General features: G+C 49.2%; 1 long non-coding RNA gene and 1 pseudogene across 1 annotated transcript; both read left to right on the forward strand.

The window, feature by feature from the left end:
- The first annotated feature begins 241 nt into the window (after positions 1-241).
- LOC140847093 (uncharacterized) lies at positions 242-20,849 on the forward strand. Its single transcript, XR_012126746.1, has 3 exons — positions 242-413; positions 607-782; positions 20,277-20,849. It is a non-coding gene; the product is annotated as an uncharacterized lncRNA (long non-coding RNA).
- Positions 14,149-14,758, forward strand: LOC108383590 (large ribosomal subunit protein uL13-like; annotated as a pseudogene).
- Positions 20,850-22,074: the final 1,225 nt, after the last annotated feature.

Genomic DNA, 22,074 nt, shown 5'->3' on the forward strand with positions numbered 1-22,074 from the left:
CTCTTTGCCTGCAAAATGCCAAGGAGAGTGATCCCAGCAGGTGAGGGGCATAACATGCAGAGCTCTGAGAGTCTTTCCAGGCACCTGGCAGGATGAAGTACACATTTTAAGACAGAATGATACGGCACATTCTCATGGCGCTCAGGAATAGGGCCAAAGCCAATGTGCTCTGCAAGGTAAAAATAGCAAAAAGCCACAATTCCCTTGCATGCCTGATGGGAAGGTGCAGCATTAAAGATGACCCAAAGTCCAAAGCAGCCCGTTTTACTCTAGTGTTGGAACAAATCGCTGTATCTCTGTCCCTCCCTAGAATCACAGTTGCTTTGGTGACGGGATCAGGATGCGAACAAGGGCCTCAGAAGAGTTCACACTCCAACCGAAGGACATCGACTTCCTTCTCCAGGACACCCAAGGTAGACGCTCACAGATGGGACAGCGGCCAGCAGCATCATCCCATTTGGTCTTATGATAAGTGCCTATCAAGAGTCCTGTAAATTACACATGTACACAAATTGAATCGTATGTAGCTAATTTTCTAGCACACCAACAAGAACTTTGTGCACCTCTTACTTCCGTCTGTCCCCCTTCTCTGTCTCTTCCTTCCAGTTCTCATTCCTGCCACGAGCAGATCACCGAGCAGGTGCTTCCAGTAGGAGTGCCAGTCTTGAAGCCCATAGTTAAATGTGGTTCAAAGGGTGCCAGACAAGGCCACTGCGCTCCATGGGACACCCCAGGAGGGCGAGGACAGCTCAGCGGAAGCTAACCCTTTTCTCATGGACTCTGTGAGTGTTGGGTGCCTGCCCCAGGGAAACAGAGTGTCTTATCTAGGATTTGTTGATATGAACTAAGTGGTCAGATTGGGGGTAACTGAGGGCAAATAACAAAACTAAGGAACTGAGCTCATAGACCTTGGGTGAAGAGCAAGGGAGGAGGAAGCCCAATTCCTGGCCTGAGGGCGGCTCAGCCTGGAGAAGCAGCCAGAATGAGTCCACTGGGAGGTGGGGTAACATGCAGTTTGCTGTAAGTCATTCTGACAGCAAGTGCTGTGGGGGTTCAGTGCGGTGCATGTAAAGAACAAAAGCAAACATTGCTTTCTGAATACAGGAGTGATACAAAAGTGTTTCTGAGTACTTGAAGACACAGGGAAGTTTCAGGAAGAAAATAAAAACTGCCTGTAATCCCACTACCCAGAGATAAACATTGTTAAATTTTTTATGCATTTCTTTACAGGCCCATGGGCATTTAGATGTATTATTATTTTTTTCAAAATTGGAATTCTACTATACATATAGTTTTTATGTCCTGCTTTCCCCCCTTAACATATTGTAAACATTTCCCATGTCTTTAATAGTTTTCACAAACTTTTAAGAAAATTTTAAGAATTCATAAAATTGCATTTTGTGGATATACCGTATCACCTAACCATTTCCTTCCTGGTAAGTACTGAGCTGTTTCTAAGTTTTTGGCATTACCAGTGAAACTGTGACAAATACCCTTTAACAATAATCATTAATAATAACAATAATTACTACTAATCCAAACTGCTAGTTTTATTTTATAGCGAATTCCTAGAAGTCTTCTATAGTGAGACCCCTTTATTTTGAAAAATTTGTGCTCAGGGATGGTTGGCCATGGGAGCCTAGTGGGAGAGTAACAGCATCGATTTCCGAATGGGAGGTAGTCTTTACAAAGCTGTCTGTTTGATAGATAAAAATATTTAAAATAGGAATTTCTTTTATGATTGAGGTTGAATAAATTTTCATATATCTACTGCATATGTGTAGTCCATTTCCTGTGAATTATTTGATCATTTGTCCATTTTTTTTTCCTTGAGGAATGAGTCTTTGGAAAAGCTCTTTACAGCATAAAGAGATCAACTATTCAACAGTTAATTTCTCTTCTGACGGGGCTGGGAAAGGAGATCTAGAGAACTGGGGTTTGAGCCACACTTTGAAGAGTTGGGTATTTTGATAGTAGAGTCTTACGTGCACCCAAAGGAATCTTGTAGGGTGAGTCATGTGAAGAAAACTGTTTGGAAAACCACAATACCACTTGTGCATTTAAGAAAATAGGTTGAGTAAGCAAGGGTGAAGGATTTTTGGTCTTGGTCTCTGCTAAAAATAACTTGTGACTGACCACAGCACCTGTTTATCTAAGAAAGGAGGTGCGCCGACAGCCTTTATGGAGTGGTCCTTCATCAAACAAGACAATGTGGCTGCGCTTGGATTTTCTCCATTGGACTATCAGCTTGGTCGGGAGGCAGAGGGCTGGGAGAAAAACCTGTGGCAAGGCTTGGGGGAACTTCTAGTCTGTCCCTGGGTTGCCTGTGCGCATGCAGGTGTGGGAGAATGTTGGATCCCAGAGCCCAACCACAGGGATATTTTATAGGAATGTTGCCTCCCCACCCCCGCCATTTTTGGGGGCAGGTCTGGTTTTAAGCATTTCAGGGCCCCCTTTCCCATGGTGGCTGCCCTGTATCTTTAGCATTTGCACAAAAGTGGAATTGGGAAGTACTTCACTGGCTGGTTCCGAATTTGGGCCATTTTTGGCTCTGCGATAGGCTGCTAATGATCACTACAGCATTTCAGAGGGTGTTGACAAGCCGATAATGCAATTAACATCTCCCTCCTTGATAGAGAGTGAGGTGAAGACAAGCTGACTCTTTGGTACTTGATGATTACTGATAATTGGGGAAACCCTTGAGGGGAATGTATTGGGTTGTTTTAACAATGGCACCCAATGTGCATGTAGTGAGCCCATCTCTGAAACAATGAACGAGGCAAAAAAGTGCTCATGGGTCCCATCCCTTCGAGGTTGGGGTGGGCATGGCCACTCTGCGTTTTATTTTTAGCAAATGTGTGTAGCTAATGTGGCTAGAACGACTGGTGATGTTTCAGGAAATTTATTTAAAATTCAATTTGTACATCATGACTTTAAGCACTACTTTTGGGGAAGTGTGTTTTGCATTATGCCATATCAGTTTGGGATTATGGACTCCAAGGGAATATGTATAATTTTTATGCACTATGTTTATTGGCACATTTGTGTTAATAGCCAATAAGATGATATTGCCATCTTAATACCTCATGAGTCTCTGTGACTCTGTGGCTAATGAGTGGGGGCCTCTGAGTACCTGACTGAGGGGGAGAAGGAGGCGAGACAGGCTGGAGGGTGTGGGGAATGGTGTTGGAAATCCAAATACTGGCTTGGAAGGTGTGTCCTTGTAATACCGAAGAGGTACCTCTAATGCAGAGGGGCAATCTGGGCTTAATCAGGGGACAGACCACCAGGAGGCACTGACATGTTTATGTGGCAAAACGGCCTTCCTTTGGGGAGAGAAAACAATCTCAAAGATACTTAGTTCTCAATTAAATGAAGCCACATCCTCCTGACTTGCTTCTGGTGACCCTTCTGCTCCTGGGAACCAGAATCTTGCTTTTTGCAATGAATTTACAGCTGCTTCTGGACAGATAACATGAAGTCAGACAGCTGACCCTCCAACTTCGCTCGGCTCCTCACAGTGGATCGTGTGTGATTCTTTTCCAAGGTGTACCTCTTATGTTGAATTATTCATGGAAATGGCACCAAGAAACAGTGTAATGTTAGTTGTATATATATAGTTTGTGCAAACATCACATTAGTGCAAATCATGTTTATTGGAAAACTAAAAAAAAAGGAAAACAAAAACAGGGCATGGGTGTTTTTTGCTCCAGGAACGTGTACTGGTGGTGAGGTGACTGTGTCTTCTTAGAGGTGGCCTATAGAGATTTGGACTGAAACCTGGTTGCACAAGTTATGAACGTTGTTTAAGCAACAAAGCTGAACTACAGCAGTTAAGTGGATTATGGATATTTTTACCTACATTGTCCAGGTCCTCTTGCACCCAGCTAGGTGACCTGATTACATTTGTATGTGGAGATTAATTCGGATAGTCAGCTTCTATGAAGACCAGTGAAAAAGGGAAGTTAGCAGGTAGAGTGGCTTCAGAGGCACCCTGACCCTGGAGTGCCAGGGCCCTTTCTTGGCTAGGACTTGGTTGACTCCGTGACTGTCTCCATGACTAACCAGCTTGTCTGTGTCTTGCCTTCACCCCTAGGCACTAAAACCTGTGCAGGTAACACATCTGTATTCTTGTCTTTGTGTCACCTGTAGGTACTCAGTAGGATCTCAGCGAAGATGTGTAGAATCTAGGTAGGCAGCTGTGGGGAAATGCCACCCCCTGCAACCTGGCAGTCACATGGGCTCCTCTCCCTCCTCCAGATTCTGAGGATAACTTCTCCACCCCAATACCTTCCACAACCCAAATCAAGATGTATTTGCCCAAAACTCCTCCCTTCTCCTTACTGCTGTACAGGAAAGAAAGCTGATAAGCTACTTCTGCAGAAGGCATTTCCCCCTCTCAGGGAGAATCTGCATCTTGACAAAGCAGGCTTGAAGACAGAGCTTTTTCAGCCAATGGGAGGGGCAGGTAATAGTGATAATCTGGGAGCAGGTCTGGCCATACCTGGTGATATTTTGCACATCCATTCCCACCCTATTTTAAAAACGTTCATGTAATTTTCACCTGCCATTTTCTGGTTTTATGTTGCCACATTTAAATCTTGAATCTGACTCGGATTTTTTTCCCCTAAATGCTGGTGTTAGGTGCCATTTTGGGGAAGAGATGTATTTTATTTTTTCTAAATGGCCCGTCTATGGGGATGTCACTCCCACTGTGACCTTCACAGCTCCCACTGCACTGTGACGTTCACAGCTCCTGCCCTGGCTGTCACCTCTTTCCTTGTTGCCCACAGAGAAGCTGAGATTAAAAGAAATGGTCCCAGTTAAGAGAATGATCTTTGGAGCCAGTGAGGTCCGGCTCTGAATCCAAGCTCCACTACTAAACAGCTAGTAGGATGACTTATCTGCCCTCTCTGAACCTTGGCTTCCTAGGGAATGACACTCCCTTCCCCAGCTGTGGCGCGGGCTGAGTGGGATCGTGGCTACACCGTGGGCACCCTGATACCTACCTGGCCCAAAGCTGGATGCCATGCTGCCACTGTTACAGATCCCATGGTATTTTCACTCATTCAGTCGAGAGACCAACAGTGGGACCAGTGTTACCATCATCCTCAGTCTCATTACCTGTCTTCATGACGTCATTACCTCCTGCAAACTGGCTCCTCTTCCCCATGCAAAGGCCAACCACTCAGGCCTTCAAGGAAGAAGACAAATCCACCTGTCCCTTCCTTCTGGTCCCACCCACCATTCCCAGTGCATCATGGAGGCAACCTGGAGTGACCAGAAGCACGGCCTTTGCACCGGGTTCTCGCCACTACGCAGCCTTCCTCTCTCTGGCTTGGGACCTGCTGCTTTCTGTACATGTGAGGTGCTCCAGCTGCCCCGGGCAATCCCACTCCCCGCCTGCATCTGAATCTGTCCTCCTGTTCATGCTGCCACAATGCCTTTACCACGCTTTGTGTCTGTTAGTCCTGGGTCTTGTAGTGCTGCCTCCTGGAGAGGATTCCCTCATTTTCCTCCTTTACCTTGGACACTAAGTTTCTGCTCCTGCTTCAGCCCCCATCCCCGATTGCTGGCACCTGCTGCAGGTGAGCTCCTTCCAGGTGGGACTGGCACTTCTCACACCTGAGCACAGTGTCTGGAACAGGTGTACTGGTTGTAATAGCGACAACGATAACTTTCATTTTCGAGGGCCCGAGGGTATAGTAGAGTCAAGGTTCCCATCTGGGACTGGCTTGTTCAGACCCTGACCACCACGGGCTCAGTTGGTGTGGGCTCTCAGCCTGCTGGTACTAGTGGGAATGACAAATAACAGTCGTGCTTCTAATAACCATCCATTAAATCCCCAGGACACACCCAGGCTCTGTGCTGGTCATGTCCCACAAAATAGGCACTTTTGTTCCCTTTGTACAGATGGGGCAAATGTGCCAGCAGGGAAGGCTGACAGGTGGGACAGGAGGGGCTGGAGCTAAAGAGGGAAGAAGCAACTGTCGTATTTCTCTGTAAATCTCACTTTTCCCAGAGTAATTGGAGATGAATGACTTTGCGTCTTGCATGCACCTCTCCCACGTCTTTCCCAGGCCTGTTGGGCTGTGACAGGTGGTGCTTAGGATCCAGAGCTCAGATGCCAGAAGGAGCAGCCGGGGGAAGACATCACTGGCCACTTTCCCCACCCCCACAGGCAGCTATAATCTTGTAGACACTCCAAATTCCCCCTTTTAAAAAATTTCCAGCTTAATAACTCTACTTAGGTGTTTTTTAGACCCCATAGTGTTTGCAACAACCGTTATGGCTCTATTATGATAATACAAGAAAGTTACATTATGAAATAAATGCATTTTAAGGTTTTTCCCTGGCAACATAATGTAAGGATCATTCTGCATGTTGGTACTAAAGAATCAAAAACAGTTTAGTCAGTGGATGTGAACACTGTTTCTTGTCATCCAGTTAATGGATCTACTGTAGTATTTGTGTTCCTTCTAGCCCTGCTGCCGTACATCAATGAAAAATTATGTTTTTTTCCTCAGCGCTACAACACCCGTCATCTTTATAGGCAACGCATTCCCCTTCAAGTAGTGCGGTGTAAAATGCCTACCATTTCTCGGCCCCTTTCCCTCCCCGTCATTTACCTGGTTCTTGGCAATCGAGGGTCAGCGCCTCCTCTTATTAATGTTCTGTGTAATAGAAATCAGCACGGCCCTGTTATTCACATGGAAGCCCCAGCAAACAGCGGCTGTTAGTGTGCAAAGGGCAGACAGGAAGCCTAGCTTTATTTTTTTAACCCTCTTTGTTTACTGGATCTTGGCAGTCAATCACAACCCCTCCTTGCATTTAAAGCAAGCTGGCCTGCTTCCTGGGAACAGCCACCAGCTGAGGACCTACTTGCTGGTAAGACCGGGTGAGTCCGGAAGCTAGACTCATCCCTAACAGACTCATAAACACCTTGCCTCTCTGAAAATTTTACTCCCCTGATCAGCAAAGTTACACTGGCTCCAGAGTGACCTGGTGAGGCCCAGGAGGACTTCATTTTTAAGGGAATTGGCTCTCCAAGGTCATGTTGTCTTAGGGTGGGGATTGCTATGGCCAAGTATCACCCCAGTGATGCTCCATCCTCCTTCTCTTGCTCAGATCTGCAGCCGACATTATCCCAGGGTCACAAATCAGATGCTGCAGGGGGCAGCTAGGTAGCTGATGCCAGAGAAACGGGCTGGAGAGAGACACCCTGCCCTGTCCCAGCCCACTGCCAGGTGGGATTATGATCCCATATTGTCAGTCCTCTGTTGTATACATAGAAGAGGTAGCGGTATTTTAAAAAATTACAACCTCCTGGATTTTAAACACTGGCTAATTAAAGTGGAAAATAATTTGTGTGTGCCAAACTAAGCTGGGCCATGGGCTGGCTGCCGCCTTTCACTCCCTGACTCCTACATCCTGGGGTTGCTGTGTGGCCTCATTCTTGGCTTCAGGGGGTAAAATTGTCTGGTTGCCATCTCCTGCAACGTGCCTTGAATGTGTTCACATAGACTTGGAACTGTCTTGGATTGAGCATATGAAATATCCCAGGTGAGGAAGGGGCATTTCCATGGCAGCAGTGCCACCTGGAAGGAGGAGCCAGTCCACCTGGGTGCCTTCCTGCTCCTCCATCTATAGAATCCAGCTCTGTGCAAACACTGCTTAACAGCGGCTTCCCAGACCCCAGCGTTGCAGAGGGCTCCAGGGGGCTAGCAGAGCCTGGGTGAGTACAGAGCTGGAGATACTTAGAAGTTCAGAAGGAGGCATTGGGGGGGATCTCACCTGCCATGCTGTGTACCCCTGACATTTCTGATGAGGTGATGTTGGGAGTGGGGGCCTGTGGTTCAGCTTCCTGTCCTTGTTTGACTATATGATAGCATGGCTCTCCTCACTCACTGTATTCTGAGGTCCTTAAGGGCAGGGACCAGGGCTTGCTTTATATTTTCTTCTTGTTCAGTGGCTCCCACCAGGCTCTGCACCTGCAGATATCCGATTTAAGGTGCAACTTTTCTAGAGTGGTGTACATGGATGAGCTGTTGGTATTAGAAAGAAAGAGAGTGAAAGAGATCAGCCCTTCCTGGGGAAGCAAGCTGAGCAAGCTGGCAGCTCATTTCCAAGGTCAGAGGTGACGTATGCCCACAGAGAAGAGGGCAGGATGGAGACCTTGACATTCAAGGACCTGAGAGGAACCCATCGAGCAACATCCCATGCGATTCACAGGGCTGCTGGCAGCAAACATGACCTATTTTAAAAGCAATATCCTTCTACAGAGAGATGACTGCAGTCTGCTGGCACAGCCGCTCCTGGGCTCACCAAGCCGATCTCAAGGCTGCCCAGCGCCACCTCTTGGGTGCCGCAAAGTCCGATTTTGCTGCTCTGTCAGCTTTCTCGGAGTTAACTTACAGCGAAAGAGCCTGTGTACTGGCTGGGAGTGTTGGGGTGTCAGGCTCCAAGGGACAGTGGCTGCTGTTCTAGAGGTACATGTGGATGCCGGAAGGGCTGGGCAAGGCATGAGTGGGCAATGGGGGCAGCAGAGCGGCCGTCTGTGTCACGGGCCTGATGCTGAACCCACAGTGTGCTCTGTCCCAACCAAGTCCTGCTGGAGTCCTGGATTGTGGTGACCTGACCCATTTCCATGGCTTCTACTTCCAAAGGTGACATAAGTCGCTGCGTAGACAGGGTGTGCTGATTGCTCTCTGGGTTCTGCGTGGGTGTTAACCCTCAGCAGCTGATGCCAGCATGGGGACCTGGCCTAAGGTCTCTCTGCAGCGCTGAGCAGCACTGCTGTGCCCTGGCTTTCCCATCCAGCTCCCAGTGCAGCCAGAGGTGGCCTTACAGTGTGGCATCCCAGTGAGAGCCACCATGCTCGGAGCACTAACTGACATGGGGCGATACTGCTGCAAGGCCTGCTCAAGCCTGGGCCTTGTCCACTCACGCCTTCTTGGACTGTGGTGGGAACCCTTGGACATGGTCATCCTTTTCCTTCCCACTCAGCCTTCTTGCTCCGGCCTGTGAATGGCACCCCTTCTCACAAGGCCCCCTCTCTGCCTTCTGAACCTCCTCTCTGGCACGACTCTGCCATAACAGGACAGGGTCAGTGAGGCAGGGCCTGACCCCCAGAGTGCAGGGAAGGACCAACCTTTGCAAAACAACTCTTTCCTTGGACTGTGGGTGGGCACCACCTTGGGTTATGGCAACATTTGCCCACAGGAACTCAAGAGGACGATATTTTGCCCGCTGCAGGAGCCCTGGGCAGGAGATTTAGAAATTCAGGAAGGAGGGACCTGGGGACCCTCACCCCAAATTGTGCACATTTCTGGCATTCCTGAAGAGGACATACTCCTCCCCACTGTTTTCCGAGATGCTTGAGGAACCAGGGCTTTCTTTGTTCTCACGCGGCTCTCCGATTTTCTCTGCCTTCCTGTCTTCCCATCCAAGTACCCAGAGACTCTCGTGATCCACACTCCTGTCTCCTTGCTTAGAAACAGAAGCTGCTTTGCTGCTCTTGCTTCACTGCAGGGCAGGCGGTGATGTGGCCCTTGAGAAGGACCCCATGCCCAGGTGAGCCCCAGGGAGCCTCAGGCGGGGGTGAAGGGCGCGTGGCCCCCACATCTAGGGCCCTGCATGGGTGGAGATCTGCCATCTGCTCCTGGAGAATCTCACGTTGTGTGCCCAGCTGCCCGGCCCAACCCCTCGGTGCGTGCTTTCCCACACTGGGGCTCTCTCTTGCCCCCAGAAGCCCTGTGCAGGTGAGGAAGGCCCTAGTGAGTGCCGCTTATTGTTTCTGCTTCGTCTCCTGGGCGGAGGTGGGCTGCCTTTCTTGAAAAGCCTTGAGCTGAGCAGAAAGCTCTGTTCTTGGTGATTTTTCTGCTGAAGCAGCCTCTGAGCTGAGGAGAAGTCCTGTGGAGAGAAACCTCCCTGTCCACAGTATAGGGGATGCACAGGGCCTCTACACAGACAATTGGAGTGGTCCTGCAGGGGCCCATCCGAGGGGAGCAGTACTGTGTGCACTCAGGTGTGGTAGGAACTCAGCGACTCTCACTGGCTTGGCTGGTCTGGGGTGGGGCCTGGGTCGCACCCTGGCCCTGACAGCTCCAGAGGGTCTTCTGACTGGGGAGTAGTGGGTAGGGGTCTGGTTTAGACCAGACAGTGAGCAAGTTTCTTTCCTTTCAGGAGGTCTTCTGTCTAAGGGCTGGCTCTGTGTGACCCAGGGGAAGTCCTCCAGCTTCTCTGAGCCTTGGTGTCTCCCCTTGTTCCATCAGGGTGAGACAGCTCCCTAGCACTATGCATAGAATATGAGACAGTACCTTGCACTTTGGGAAGGAAAAAGTGAAACCCATGTGCTATCCACCACAGGAGGCCATCACTGTGCATCACATTGCAGCGTACCTGTATACTCATGAGTCCTTGCCCCACTGGGTTCAGATTCATGTGTTCATCCATTCACCCACTACCCATCCATCCATCCATCCATCCATCCATCCATCCATCCATTCACTCATCTGTCCACCCACTCCCACATCCATGCACCTCCATCCATCCATCCATCCATCCACCCACCCATCCATCCGTCCATCCATCCATTGTTGTATTTATTTATTTATTTAGGTATCATTGATATATAATCTTATGCTCAGGTTTCACATGAACAACATTGTGGTTACTACATTCCCCCTATCATCCATCCATTGTTAATAGCATGAGGCCATATGTAGAGCTGCAAATTTGACTGCATCTATGTTCTTGCCCTCAGAGGGCAGGACTCAAAATTACGTGCTTGTTTTTTTCTGGCTCCTTACTCCTTCTGAGTCTTACAGGAGGAGACACAAAATTTATTATCTGATATAGCCCAAGAGTATGGTGAATGCTCAGAGGAGGGAGAGATCAGTTCCAGCTGGAGGGATTTGGGAAGGCTTCAGAGGTGCCATTTAAGCAGAGCCTTGATTCCTGCTTGGTGTGGACACAGTGATGGTGAGGCAGGACTCTCTGTGTCGGGGGCTTACTGTTTAGTGGGAGGCCCAGAAATGGGGGCTGGAGAGTGTCTCTACAGGTCTTGGCTTCCTCTCCCCCAGGGTGCCCAGCTTCCGCTTGCTGGCCTACTAATGTTGTCTGCAGCCATGTCCCTTCCCAGCACATGTCCGCGGTAGTGGAAGGCAAACAGATTCCGTGCAGGGGAAGGTCACCAACAGGGGCAGCTTAAACACAAGCACGAAGGCTGTTCCTGCTCAGACCTTGGGAGAGCCATTCGTGCCTCCATGTGGGATGCCTGCCACCATCATGACTGCTACCATCAGCATGTCCACTTACGTATCAAAGGTGCAGAAACATCAACACTCAAGGGCCTCAGGGAGACAGCAGCCAGAGGGTCCACTGGAGGGTGGGCAGGTTGACCTACTGGGCCCACCTCTCCCAAGTAAGCTTTTGGTGAGCTGGGGAAACTTGGCCCAACTTAACCAGAGCAGCACACTAGGTTGTGGGGCTGAATGATTGGTATGCATTGTTTTGTTTCTTTCATTAATTCCTGCTGCCATTCGGGATGCAGGGATGAACAATAGCAGGGGCCTGTACAGATCAATACCAGATTGCTGATAGTGCCTATCTGTTCTTGGAGCAGATTATTTGATAAATGGTGTGGTCCATACATTTTGACAGGTATTCGCCATACAGCCCCGACCAAGCTGGTTTAGTGGAGCCCCATCACAGGAAGCCAGGAGAGCAGAGAGAATATTTCCTTTTTGGTACAAACCCATATAGGAATTGTTGCTTTTAAGCTATAGATAATGAATTTCTAGCCAGAGAAGGAGGGGGGGAGGATGGTAGGGATCTGGGCTTTAGCTCCCCCATGCATTATTTCCCCCATGGCTTGGGGTTCAGCTGGGTCCTGGCTTGGATCTGGGCTCTGATAGGGGAGATTTTGAAGGGTTTTCTTTTGAAGGCAGAGCAGCCACTGGCGGGGTGACTGGTTTACAAGTGGAAGAAGGTACTGGTCCCCTGAGCTGTTGATGGGCCCTTCAGGGAACTCCAGGGGCTGGCGCTGGGGGATGCAAAGTGTTGCCAGTCTTACACAGGATTTCAAAGAGGAGAAAGAGACAGACAGGGCAGTGATGCAAGGTTAGAGACATTGGGACCTAAGCGAGCTGTGCTGATGGACGGTTGTCATGTCCAGCGGCCCTGTAATGGCGGTGTGGCACCTTCTTTCTATTCGCACTGTATCCGACTGACCTGGTCTCCTTTTGTCCTGTGCACCATGGGCACCCTGTTGAACAGCACTAGGTGTTATGCTCTGCAGTTTGGTCTGTCTTTGAGGTCTGTTTCGGCCTGCCTCTGCGCACCCTTCTTGTTCCCCTTAGCTAGGGCTGACCACACAGAGGTGTGTTCCCCAGCGTCTGGGAGTGAACAGAGGGGGTACCAAAGGGGCCACCTGGGTCAGCTACTGATCTGTGGACAGGATCAAGATAGGCAGGTGACCACTTGAAGGGCCGGATGTGTTCTGTACCTCCAGCCCCCATGCCTGGGTCCTGCGGAAGCAGCCGGAACTCAGAGCTGCTTCAGAGAAAGCAGTGCATTGTGTGTTTGAGAGAAGCAAGTATTCCATGGTGATACTATGTTTGAACCCTGTGAAGTGGGCTGAGCATTCTCCTGGCCCCATTTAACAGATGGGGAATCGAGGCCCTGAAAGTGGAGCTGCTGCTCTGCAGCCACCTGGACTGAGGCCAGGGGAGCACATCACTGCCCACGCTGCCTCCAGGATGAATGGTGGCCCCTTGATGGCAGCTGGGGTGCCAGGTATGGACTTCGCCTTCTTAGCTGCCCTAAAGCCCTGTCACTCCCTGTGGAGCTGTCCTTCTTGTGATGCAGAGACCTTTTCCAAGGACTTATTGCTGACTGAGAAGCGATTACATGGGGGATGGCTACCCTTGTCTCACCGAGAATGTTGGGGAGGCTGGGACCATGATATATGGAACGTCAGGCGTTATATTTTAGACTTTGCTTTTAAAAATCTCTAACAACCTCCTAAGGAATGATTTGACATCCTTAAGTTCAACACTGGGCACAAATAAAGCTTATGGCAAAATTAACATAAATCATTAGCATTAATCATGCAGGGTTATTGATAGCCACATGCAGGCATGTATCACAATCCTGGCCAGGGATTTGGGCCGGGCGATATTTCTTCCAGCTGTCCCGCCCGGCTTGGCTGTGCACGGTGGTGGAGTAGGCTCTCTTTGTTCATTCTCCTCCTGAGCTTGAGCTGTCAGAGGCAACCCATATTCCCCTTCCCTTCTCCTCAAGCTGGGCTGCCAACTTCATTGCCTCATTCGCCCTCTCCTCTCTTTTTTAGAAACCAGATTTGTAGTCAGGGTCAAAATCCATCAACGTCTGTGGCTGTCACCTACCACGTGACTAGTGGAGCAAAGTAGCTGGGTGACAATTAGCAATGGGCAGCCTACACAGATCAGTTTCAATTTGGGAACCTTCACTTTTACTTACACATTCATCTCCGGCGCTGAGAACTGCTCCCTCCACCTCCACCACTCAGATGCTGGTGTGTTCTCTTACCTTAGCCCGAGGAGGAAAGGTGCTCTCTCACCAGCCCAAGAGGCTGAGGGTGAGGTACATTATAAAAGTAGAATAAAACAAAGAACAGGGCTTGATTGTCATTGATGGCATTTTGAAACATATCAGCAGGGTATGCTACCTTTATTGGAAATGAGGGGAGCAGTTTCATTGGGCTGACCCCTTTACAGGTCTTTCCAACCACAATGTGATAATGGTCACATTAATGGGAATGTAGAATAAAGAACAATGGCAATGATGGGAAGGAGCTCTATCCTACCATGCTGACCAGAACACACTAGATAGTATTGTAGTTAAATATTGGGACAGGTTTAGATACATTGGACCAGGGATGTGAGAAATGAATAGGAAACATTCAACCCAGACATACGAGCACCTAGGGAGACCAGCATTTCTGGATTCCCATATTTGAAGAGTTTCCACTGGAAGAGGGGGAGGGGAATTCTGAGCAGGTGGGAACTTCAGAGATATAGATCTATGTCCAGAACAAGGGAAAACTTAAGACTTCCAGCACTCACCAAAAATAGTATTATCGCTTTTTCCAGGTGGCTGCCAAAGATGGCGGAGGGGCAGGTCCTGGTACTCGATGGCCAAGGCTATCTCCTCGGCTGCCTGGCAGCCATCATGACCAAGCAGGTACTGCTGGGCTGAAAGGTGGTTGTCGTGTGCTGTGAGGGCATCAATATTTCTGGCAACTTCTACCGGAATAGTTGAAGTACCTGGCTTTTCTTCGCAAGTGGATGAACACCAACCCATCCCAAGGCCCCTACCACTTTCGAGCCCCCAGCCGCATCTTTGGTGGACTGTGCGAGGCATGCTGCCCCACAAGACCAAGCGAGGCCAGGCTGCCCTGGACCGCCTCAAGGTGTTTGATGGGATCCCACCACCCTATGACAAGAAAAAGTGAATGGTAGTTCCTGCTGCCCTCAAGGTTGTGTGGTTGAAGCCCACACGGAAGTTTGCTTACCTAGGGCACCTGGCTCATGAGGTTGGCTGGAAGTACCAAGCAGTCACAGACACCTTGGAGGAGAAGAGAAAGGAGAAGGCCAAGATCCATTATCGGAAGAAAAAACAGCGCATGAAGCTGCAGAAACAGGCCAAAAAGAACGTAGAGAAGAAAATTGACAGATACACAGTGGTCCTCAAGATCCATGGACTCCTGGTCTGAGCCCAATAAAATTGACTGTTTATTCATAAAAAAAAAAGAATAGTATTATCTCCAAGGGAAGGACAGAGTGAGGTCTCCATCACTAGAGGTGTTCAACACAGGTTATGTGACCACTTGTAGGAAAGTTTGGGGAGGAAATAAACATTAAATCAGGGGTCAGAGTAGATGACATTTAAGATTCTTTCCACCCATGCAGAGCTTAGAATTCCACGTTTATACCCTGATCTGAGTGCTGGAAAGACAGAATGAACAGCACAGCCTGCTTTGATCTCTCTTTCCTGCCACCCAGCTGCAGTCTCAGAAGAGGATATGGTGATCAAATTCAGAGAGAGCTATGTAATCTCTTTTTGGAGAACTTGGCTGGGGGCATTTTAAACATGTTTCTGCCTCACACACCCCAGAAGAATTGCAGAGAAGCTAGTGAGCCTGATTGGCAGGGGCAGTTAAACATCGACAGGCTTGGACAATTCAAGGTAGGGGTAATTTCCAAATATTAAAGACTTTGATGGCCTGGGATTTAATGAGTAAGAACAGAGGTCAGCCACCAACAGTGTGGAGAAGGGGGCTGCTGGCTGGCCTGGATGGCTGTCAGCCATGATCCCAGGGACTCAGGAAGCTGTGGGTTCCCTGCCCTTGGTACTGACACAAGCTGCCTTCCTTTGCTGTTGTTATCAGCTTTTGTGAAGACTTCATTGGAGTCTAATCATCTTTGTGTTGAAGGGAGGGGTCATAAAGCTTCTCTACTCTAGGACACAGGATTCTAGAAAGGACTTTCCATGTTCTGGAAACCCTGCATGTCATAAACCAACTCTTGCTGGATTGAACAAGAAAGAAAATGTTTTGACCTTTGTAAACAAAAAGTTCCAAGTCATCTCTGCTTCAGGTGGGGTCTGATCCAGGAGATTCTAGGATATCACCAAGGGTCATCTTGCTATTGGTTTTATCATCATCATCCACAAAATATTAGTTCCCCTTCGCAATAGCTCTAAGCCCTCTTTTCATGAAGGCAAATGTTTTTGGCATTACAGGCTTTGTATCTACACACAATCTTCCACTTCTTAACCAGAATTGGGTCATCAATTCCTGTGCTCAGGGTAAAGGCATATACTGACTGACTTAGGACAATTAGCATCCACCCTTGGGGTTGCCTGAGGAGGTCAACCCCACCCAAAATTCATGACTGAGAATGGAGAGGAGTCCTTCACCAAAGGAAATTCAGAGTATCATTTTACCAAAAAATTGAAGGTGTATGCAGCGTGTTAAAATTAGAATATGCCTACTTCAACTAGCAAGGGTCAAATCCTTGGAAGATGGTTCCCCATCACAATTTCTCATCTCAGATTCTTGATGGTTCTTGGCATTTTCTCTCATCCATCTATTACCCAAACTTTTGCAGAGTTCAGGCTTTGAGGGATCTAAATTTTCTTGGAGAAGCTAAAGGAGATGAATGTCATTGAGAAAGAGCTGTTCTGATGCACACTTTGGGAGTGTCACAGGGTCAACACCCAACTTTCCGTCAGTGATAAATCTGCAAGATGCTCCTTGATATGAGGAGTGCCTTCCAAGAGACCAACACTGCTTTCACTGGGTATGAACACATTCTACACAGATGTTTAGGACGTAGGCAATGGCTAGGCAAGATTTCATCTTGATCATGCGAGCGTGCATGGAAGGTTGGTCTGCCTCTTATAGAACTGTCCGCCATTCCCCAGTGCTCAGGGGCAGCCTTGCAGAGGTTCATAATGGCTGAGAGTGGCACCGTCGACAGGCATGAATAGGTCCCTTAATTTCATGGTTTAAAAATACGTTAGTTGACCTCAGTATAATTCCTATATTTTAGTCATTTATGTGTCATGACTCAGTACTCATTCATTAAATATAGTGCTTTTCAAATGAAGAACAGAGATGAAAATGTTTCTTAATGATGACAAGTGATATAATTTAGTTTTATTTCTGTCGTATCATGGTGCCCATGAGCCTGGCTGTGGCTAAGGGTCTGTCTGTGGCGCCATAGTGAGCTCCTTTTAGCCAAGGGCTCCATTGGACATGTCACTCTAGCCAATTCTGGTCTTGTGGGTAAGACCACTTTGATCCTTGGTCCTGCTTCATTTGAGATGTTTGGCTCCACTGGAGGATCTTCTCTATGAAAGTGCGCCTGGGCTGACATGGGGAGGAAAGGTGATTTGGGGGAGGTGGATGGATGCTGTTCACAGTCTTGAACTATAGGGCAACTGGGTAGAGGGCTGAAACTGAGCCTTAGGATGGACAAAGCCCCCTTTTCCTCAATAGCACGTATTCCTGGCCTTGCTGCATTGGATGCCTTAAAGATGAATATTAATGGCTCTACAGAGTCGTTCAGTTTGGGAGGCAGCTATTTGCATTGTGCTTCCAGGGGTACCTCTCTGAACAGGCACTAGAAAGCCTCCTTGATGGAGCTGGTTTTTGCAATACTCTGAAAATAAAGGTCTCGTTTTGCAAATTAGCAAACAACCCTCTCCCAGTAGCCACCCAAATAGCTCTTCCCAAATCTGGGACTCAGGGACACCTTTTAGTAACCAGAGGTCCTGCCCTCAGGATTCGCTCCACCAAGCTCCAGTTGTCCCCTTTTCTTTTGGGGTGGTTCAATGCTACTTTAACGTGATTGCTTTATTCTATGTTAATCTATAGGGATATTAAAACCATTACACTCTATTGGCACAGGGCTTGGTAGAGAGTGGGAGGAGGTGGAATCTACACATTTGACATTAAGCTCCTGGGAGGTTTTATTTTTTAACGAACACTTTTTAAAGGGAGCCATCATTTACATTTACCACCCTACCAATGCAGTTAAATGACATGCATACTGGACTGCAACTGGCCCTGAGTTGTAATCCTTGAAGCAACATTGGCAACAAGTGATTAACGGAAGTCCTGGTGCTGCTGTGTGTCAAGTGCTAGAGAGGCCTTCCTGGAGCTCTCAGGGGCCAGGTGGCACTGACCCTCCTTGGGGTCCAAACAGGGCTATTCCTGAGTGGCCCAAACTGGGGCAGTTTAGACATGGAAGTGGATGCAAACAGGCTAGTGGTTCCTCAGCCACGTGGGGAGCCCTGGGCTGAGAGTCAGACCTCCTGGCTTTGCACCCAGGCTTGTTGTTGAAGTCCTTCCTCTGGGTGTGTCAGTTTACCCATCTGTAAAATGGCCCAGTTGGTCTCTGATGTCCCTTCTAGCTGCAATAAACTGCAATTTTCTTTGTTTGGACTGCTGTTTGGAATGGCCAGCAAGTATGTCTGCAGTGGGCTTTTTTCAGGCCTGCAAGTGTTGGGAGGTGGGATGGCATATGTGAGAATGTGAAGCTTTAGTCCCTTCCTTCAGAGAGCTTCCGTTGGGGGGACAGCACGTCAGGAGGCATCTTAGCAAGTCCAGATATGCTCAGCTAGGGCTCCCGTAGCCCAGCTCTATGGAGGAAAAGAGATTTTACCTGGGGCCTTAACGGTGCTAGAAACTAAAGGACAAGCAACACGGCATTTCGTGTCCACCTGAAGGAGGGTGTGGTTGGTGTTAGAAAGGGAAGCAAAGATCCAAGGAGATTAGTTGGAGACACTGCCCTTCAACTTCCTCATCCTATGATCTCACTGCCATCCTGGAGAACTCCAGGGCAGGGCCTTCACTCTAGTGCTGTGTGTTGGGATTTGCAGGGGGAGAGAAGGGGAAAAACCTCTCTCCATCCGAGCCCAGCTCCCCCTGGCCATCCTGGATTGATGAGGGTCACACTCAGTTGAATTTGGGATGTGGAGGCTCCTCCTGCTGGTGGGGTTCCAGGAAGGGCTTGCTGGTGAATTGTTCCTTTGATCTGGGGTTTGAGGTGTCCCCCTACCATCTCTGCACACTGTCGGCACTCTTCCTGGACTGCAAGGCTTATAGCAGAGCTGAGTGGAGGTTCTGGGTCTGTCCTCAAGTGTATTTCAGTAGCCAGGGCTCTGCCCTGTCCTTGAGCCAGCAGGATCCATGTTGGGGCTCATGACGGGCTCCCCTGGCCTCCCCCCAACCCACCAGCAAGCTGAACGAAGCCCAGCCAAAGGGCTCAGGACATTAGGATGTTTCCAGTCTTCATTTTAGCCTCAAAAGTGAAAAATGTACGGATGATTTTGTTTTCCCCCATCAGAAGCCTTGTTTTCTGGGTCCCAGGACCTAGGCAGTGTAGTGTAGTGTTTTGAGTACAGAGTTGGGAGTTTGGGGCCCAGCAGGAAACAGATGGCACATTCAAAGGGTGCAAATTTAGAAACGTTTAATGAAGGACCATTAACAAAGCAGCAGATGGAGCTAGGAGTCCATGGGTATGGGGTGGGGTAGGGAAGCCCAGACCTGGGTGTTGGGGGACAGAGCACCTTGGGGCCTAGAGAAAGAGAAGACTGGCTGCAGAAGGTCCCCAGCAGGCAGCATGCCTGCCAGGAAGGAGCTGGGAGAATGAACATCCCCGTCTCCCTCTCCTCCCTCCCTCTGGACTCTTACAGGAGCTCCCATTAGTTGAACACAACTCCAAGCCCATGGCATGGCATAGCATCTCTGTGTGGAGAGGGGGTCTGGAGAGAAAAACCCCCAAGCCTGCAGCTGACCTGGGCAAGTCCCTTCCCCTCTGTGTGCCTCAGTTTCCTTCCTTCAGCTTGTTCTGCTTCCTGTATGTGGGTGGGGGCAGTTTGCAGAACAAGCCCCCACCACTAGGACTCAGGGTCCACTCTTCTCTCCAGAAAGAAAGTCCCACTGCTTAGGGGATATGGAGCCTTTCGCAGCTGGGCAGGCACACATCTGTCTTGGAAACCGGGGGCCAGGGATGCTCAAAGCCGGCAGGAAGAGAGCTGGCAGCTGGGTTTGTCTGGGTACCAACTTACCCCTCATTTATGTTTCCCTGAAAAACAACTAACATGTTTTGATGATTTCTGAGGAACTTAAAAACAATATACTTAATTGTTAAGAGTAATTTCAGAGCTCATTAATGTAATAAATCTCTGGAGAGAAATATTTAGTCAACGATTAGCATAAAGTCAGAGTCTCCAGGCATAGATGGAAGCACCAGTTCATTCTTCAGTGGAGACAGAATGGTGGACATAGTGGATAGAGGAGGCCTGTCTGACATCCATGATTGTTCAGCTGACGGTGTCAGGTTGGCAACAGGCAGGAGCTGCTGCCACACTGTCACCCAGAAGCGGGCTCTTTGGCATCACCAAGAGGTTTTGTGATCTTGTAACTATGGATCTCCAGCTTGGTGAATTTTGTTTAAAATGGGAAAAGAAGAATTATTCATCAGGCACTGGGCAGCTCCCATCAGCCCTCACTGAAGGCATTAGGGAGCCTTGAGCTGTGCTACATATCCTTAAGCCAAACAGAATTCCCTGTTCCTGAAATCTCCAGTGCATTCCTCCTGCAGTCAGCCTGTGTCAGTAAAAGGCAGCTCCATCTATCCAGTTATGCCAGCCAAGTGTCAGGACCATCTATGGCAGACCAGGTGGCCTAAGTCCTCACCTGTTGCCATGTATCTTTGCAGTGCTACTGCTGTGACTCCATCTGCCCTGTGACCTGCTCTCACCAAGGATGCTAACAAACAAGACAGAAGCAGAGGCATGCCAACACTTTTGATTGGACTCACTGCTTCCACTAGCCTGCTGGACCATGAGAGCCAGGTAGCCCATTTGCTCCAATCCTAGCCAACTGCGAACCGACCAGAAGTGAGCGAGCCCTGTCAAGACCGGAGAAACTGCCCAGCCAAGCTCAGACTTGTGAACTAAAGAAATGCTTACTGTTTCAAGCCCCTGAGTTTGGGGTGTTTTCCTTACAAGGCATTATTGTGGCAGACCAAGCACTATCCTTGACTCTTCCCTTCTCTGCAGAGTTCCTGCTTCCTGGCACACCCAGGTATCCTATTTTCCAAACATATACCTACCATGCCCACTACTCTTCACTTCCCCTGGTCCCCAAGCTGCTGTCACTGCCCACCTGAGACTGGTCACCCTGCGCACACTGTTTCCCACTCAGGATCCCTTTTCCCACCATAACACGAGTTGTCTTTTTGGCAACGAGTGTATCGCTCATCTGCTCAAAACCTTGTGATTCATTTAAAATTAAATATGCCCTCCTGACTATGGCCTCCAAGGCTGTGTGTGGTCTGGACGCTCCTCTTCGATCCTACCCTTCTTGCCTTATTCTACTCCAGCCACAGGATCTTCCTTCTGTGCTTTAAACACACACTCCTGGTCCTGCCTCAGGGCTCTTGCACTTGTTCGTGTCCCTGCCTGGAGGTGGCAGGTTGCCTCCTTGTCACTGGTCTTTGTCCAAATGTCTCCCCCTCAGAGAGGCCTGGATGGACCCAGGAGATTGGAGGGTGATTCTCTCCTTCTTAAGTCCCAGAGTCACACTGTTTCTTATCTGTCTCTAGCTCAACCTTCTGATTGAAATCATCTGTGAAACTGGAACACACTCCCAGAGGATGCTCTGAGTTCCGACTCTTGGCAGAGCATTCTCTGGGGGACTGGGGCAGCTGTCCTCCCTGAAGCTGGCATCTGGCTGGGCAGGGTGTGTGGAGTGGGGTGTGGGGGCTGCTCCTAAAGCCCTGGTGAGACAGTTGGGGCTGAAGTCTCTGCCTGGGTTTGGATTTTCTTTTACAGATCAACCTGAAACTGCCCTCTGCTCTAGATTTAATGGTGCAGGTCTCAGGCCCACCTCCCCAGAGCCCTGCTGGGACCCGTCTGTGCAGCACAGCGATGCTGCTTAGACTTCAGCTCTGAGGAATGCCACTCCCCACTCCCCAGGGCTAATAATCTGGCCGTGTGGCAGACTGCACCATTGCCACCGTGTTGGTGAGAAGCAGGAGTCCACAGTGGCAGCAGGAGGACATGGTACCCTGAAGTCTCATTACCACTGAGGCCTTGCCATGCTGGCACACTGAAATTTTGGGACCAGCTTTAAAGATACCAGCTGGACTATCAAAGCCTGTGCCTCATTCCTTCACTGCTTGTTGAGGGTGAGCTTCCTTCAGAGGGGAGTCCTGCTCCTGTGGCTGGGGAGTCTTGGGCCTTGAGTGATGTCAGTGTGGTGGAGGCTGGAGCGGAGAATATCTGGGGAGTGATGTGCGGGTCTGTGCATGCCAATAGGTAAACCCTGCCCCCCAAAAGGTTTAGGGCCAGCTGTCTGGGTTTCTAGTCCTGACTAGGCACATGAACTTTAGCAAATCCTTGAAACCAATGATTCTCAAGTGAGGGTCATTTTGGCACCCTGGCTGCCCCAAAGGAACATTTGACATTGTCTGGAGATGTTCTTGGTTGTCCAGTTGGGGAATGGGTGCTACC

Source organism: Manis javanica, chromosome 17, assembly GCF_040802235.1.
Source record: "Manis javanica isolate MJ-LG chromosome 17, MJ_LKY, whole genome shotgun sequence".
In the NCBI taxonomy this organism is placed as follows: domain Eukaryota; kingdom Metazoa; phylum Chordata; class Mammalia; order Pholidota; family Manidae; genus Manis; species Manis javanica.